This window comes from Austrofundulus limnaeus, unplaced genomic scaffold (assembly GCF_001266775.1).
Source record: "Austrofundulus limnaeus strain Quisiro unplaced genomic scaffold, Austrofundulus_limnaeus-1.0 Scaffold42, whole genome shotgun sequence".
Taxonomy (NCBI): Eukaryota; Metazoa; Chordata; class Actinopteri; order Cyprinodontiformes; family Rivulidae; genus Austrofundulus; species Austrofundulus limnaeus.
The window spans coordinates 2,374,560-2,379,322 of NW_013952444.1; positions in this window are offsets into that span (position 1 = coordinate 2,374,560).

The window sequence follows — 4,763 nt, forward strand, 5'->3', positions numbered from 1 at the left end:
TAAGCTTTTAGTTAGACTTTTGTCACTTTAAGCTTTTAGTTAGACTTTTGTCACTTTAAGCTTTTAGTTAGACTTTTGCTGATTTTAGCTTTTAATTAGGTCTTTGCTGATTTGGCTTTTGACTGGCCTTCTGCTACTTTTAGCTTTAGGCAAAAGCTTAAGTAATGCAGCTTTAGTTTAGTAGCTTCAGTCTTCAGCCATTTTTAGCTTTTAGTTGGCCTTTTGCTACTTTTTGCTTTGAGCAAGCCTTTTAGTATTTGTAGCTTGTAGCTTGCTTTTTTGTACTTGTAGCTAGCCTTTTGCTGCCTTTAGTTTTTAGTGTTTTGCTTTTTTCAGCTTTTAACTGGCATTTAGCTTGTAGTTGGCTTTTTCTTACTTTCAGCTCTCAACTAGCATTGCGTTACTGTTAGCATTTTGTTAGCCTTTTGCTACTTTTTGCTTTTAGTTAATAGTTTGTTGATTTAGCTTTTGACTGGCCTTCTGCTACTTTTAGCTTTAGGCAAAAGCTTAAGTAATGCAGCTTTAGTTTAGTAGCTTTAGCCTTCAGCTATTTTTAGCTTTTAGTTAGCCTTTTGCTACTTTTAGCTATAGTTAGCCTTCTGCTATTTTTTGCTTTTAGTAAGAATTTTGCTACTTTTAGCTTTTAGTTAGACTTTTGCTGTTTTTAGCTTTTAAGTACGTCTTTGCTGATTTGGCTTTTAACTGGCCTTGTGCTACTTTTAGCTTTAGGCAAAAGCTTAAGCAGCTTTGGCAGCTTTAGCCTTCAGCTATTTTTAAATTTTAGTTAGCCTTTTGCTACTTTTAGCTTTGAGCAAGCCTTTTAGTTTTTGTAGCTTTTAGCTAGCTTTTTTGTACTTGTAGCTAGCCTTTTGTTGCCTTTAGCTTTCAGTGTTTTGCTTTTATCAACTTCTTCAGTCACTCAGGGTGCTGTATTCATGCCTCGTTTCAAAGAAATTACAAGTTTCTGGTTCCTATTGATTTTCCGTCACTTAGACTGGAGCTGCTGTTTTTTTTATGTGAAAACTAGAGAAACAGTAAAGTTTTTTGTTTGATAACTGTGTTAGATTCTGTCTGGGTCACCAGAGAAACAACAGTTTCCTCACAGACGCTGTAATTAAGCCTGTCAGTTTAGATTGATGTTCCACCTTTTCTGAACCTTGCAACAGTATTTTACATAAAAACACAGCTCAAACAAAATTGTGGTGACACTTTAATCTTCATGGTTTCTGTTTTATTCATTCATTTATGTTCAAAACAAAACCCAGAACTACTCAGAACTTATTTTTCATGACAGACAGCTAACAACTAACTGCATCAAATYTTCTTATAATAAAGTTTTGATAAAACACAAACAAATAAAAGCCTTGTAGTACAGAGACAATGAAATTTTGATTTGATTTGATTTGATTTATTTATTTAACAGGAAAAGATTATTAAAAATCAAGCATGACTCAGCATAATTGCTGTTTTACAGCAGGTTCCTGTTCTGCAGCACATAAAACACTCAGAATTACAGCATCACAATCACATCATTGTACACCATWGACACAAAGACAAACAAGCATACCAAATTTCAGGAAGGCAGCATTTGCAAAATAGGATGTCTAAATATGAGCACAACAAAAAAGTGTCCAGCAGATGGCAGACAAGATTCTTCTTAAAGGGCTGTAGTTTTGAAATGGACTTTATGTTTTGAGGAATGTCATTCCATGCTTTAGTATAAACATAGAAGAAAGACCTCTGGCCGTAACAGTTTTTAAAAGTTGGTAATATCAGTTGTCCTTTTGTAACAGATCTAGTTGATTGACCACTTCCAGAATTTGATTTGGGCAACAATGCACAGAGAGTTCCATAATTGGCACCTTGGAAGATCTGAAAATATAAATTAATACCACTATACAAAACATAATTCTGAAAAGTCAAGGCATCAGACAATGAAAGAACTGTACAGTGATGAGTCCAACCAGGAAGTTTTTTATGAATTTTGTAGGTCCTGTTGTAGAGCCTAACTATGGGTTCTAAGATTTCATTTGTTGTAAGAGACCAAACAGGTAAACAGTACGACATGGTTGAGAGTATAATGGCATGAAGATAGATATTTGAAACAGAAGATGWCAGATTGGATCTAATTTTTGAATAAACGTATAATTTCTGTTTCAACTTAGTGGTTAAGACTTGTACATGATCACGATAAGTCAAATGAGAATCCAAAGTAATTCCAAGATATTTGTAGGTAGTGACAATATCAAGGGGTTTGTTTAAAAAAGTGAGTTGATTTGTTATATTGAAATGTCTCCTGGGTGAGGAAAAATACATGCACACAGTTTTTTTAACATTAATTGACAAAAGATTATCTCGAAGCCAACCATGAAATGTCTGAAGATCTGCTTGTAACTGACTATTAATAGATTCAATATTGAAATCAGACAAAAAAGAACAGTATCATCAGCATACAKTAAAATATTTGAATACTTCAATATTTTTGGAAGGTCATTYRTGYATTATAGGAAAAGCAATTTTCATACACATCTTGATCTWCAGATAAAAATCTCWTCTGGCTGAGATGTTTAATAATAGTATTTTAAGAGGTGTCACAGTTGGGTGCTCCTGCTAAACGCACGACTCAGAATTATTATCAAATGTATATTTTCCTTTGTCAATCATTTCTTTTTGTAGTTTTTTTAAAACCTTGAATATAAGTTGACGATTCACCAGGATCTTTGGAGTTTATTAAGAAGAAACTGAACAAAGACTGAAAAAAAAAACACAAACTAGAGCTTCAGCAYGAGACGAGGGACTGATGATGACAAGCAGAGATGGACTCGTACAAAGAAAAAACAATTATTTTAAGATGACTCCATCTCCATGACTACAGATGCTCCGCGCTTCAKTTCTGGTGAATTTGATATGCACAAAGCAGAACGCCGGCCTGGCAAAGAGATATTTCTGCTGCTGCGAGGCTCAGTCACTGTGCAAACATGCGTGGTAAGATATTTCAAGAAGCAGTTGTATGTTTTATGGAAAATGGTTGCTTGTCTTTGTGTTATTTCTGACTGTTCATTGCTTTAAAACAACCAATAAAGTAGTGTCTTGAAAGTGTAACCCACAGTATCTCATTGATCTTGGTTATTAAATGTCTCAGTCCAGAATATTAGCTCACGCTGGTTTATGCTTCAAACGTTTTCACCAACAGAACTCTCAGTTTCTGGAATCCATCATTAGAATTAAGGTTTGCCAGATGCACCTGTTGTGTTTTCTCAGGTAAATGGGCTTACATTGATTAGATTCAATGTTAGCACGCTGGCTGATTCATTCATGTTTGCCCATGTTAGAGTGGTTTAAGCTCCTCTGTTTGCTCTCTGCTTTGTTTGATCACAGAGGTCTAAGTGAATGTTGGTTCTGATAAACGATTAGTGATTCTCCAGCACTTTAAACACTGTTTCTGTTTTTGAACGTCGTTTTACTTCCCTCAAAGTTCTCTTTTTGGTCAAATTTAGGTCCAGACTTGATCGTTTTGTCTCATAGCGTGACTCTATGGACTGCAGGGAAGCAGAGTTTGTGATGAGACCACTTCAATCAGCAGTCAGAGGCTGAGATCACGACACAGATGTTACACGTTTAACACTCCCACCTGTTTGTCAGAAAATTGTCATGTACAGGATTATTGTGAAACTGCATTTTGGAAAAAAAAAAATCAGGGTTATGAGATGAATAAGATAACATTTTGAGGGTTTTGTGTCCCTGGAGTAAAAGATTTACGTTTACAGAAGGGATTTCCAGTCCATTTCTGTGATACAGATCAGTTTATTCTTTTCTGAGTTAAAGGAAAAAAATACTTTGACGGAACATTTAACACATTTCACTTCCCTCGAGCTCACATGAAAATAATAAAAACCAAAATAGAACTCGTGTGCTAAAACCGATGCTYGACGGAAGCTCTTCCTCTTACTTCACCTCTTTCCTCTGTTTCAGTGAGACCGGACACCAACATGCTCGGATTCGTTGTACAGAGACAGCACTCTTATTTAAGTTCATGAGGTTTCCTCTGAGATTTCCTTTAGTTTAGTTTTTTTTTATTTTATCTTTTTGATCAAACACTTCCCTGAGAGTTTAAAGTGATGCAGCTGAAAGAATCTTCATTCACTGAACTTCTTCCTTGCTGCAGTCTGCAATTTTACAGAATCAGACTTTGATGTCTATGAAGGGTTAATCTGATAACAGACACTCGCCTCAGTAAACCTTAGTGCAGCACTTTCACAATAAAAGCTCAAAACAAAACATTGTAAAATGGCACTTTTAATGCTCCATACATGTTGTTTTCCTTGTTAGTCTTCACAAATTGTTCAATCCCTGCTTTTCATGATACAATAAGTCACAAATTAAACTGCATATTGAAAGAGACTGCAGAGCTACATTAGTTTCATATCACAGAAACAAAAACAAGTCACATATAACAGTATTAATTAAGGAATATTTAAAGGAATAATAATAAAAATACTTTAAACAGATAAATTACGTTTAACCTACTCTTTTCATCACCATTTAAGTCATGTTATGTATGATGCTTTATTGTTATTTTTATTTGTTGTTTTATTGTTTTGTCTTATTCTTCATTTTATATTGTACGTTATTGTTTGCTGTCTTTGAGTGCCATGAAAGGCGCCTTCAGAAAAAATGTATTAGTATTCAAAAAGAAAAAAATTGTACAGGTCTTCTGGACGGGTTCTTCTCTAATGAAACGTTTCGTCTCTCCTCCAAGAGAC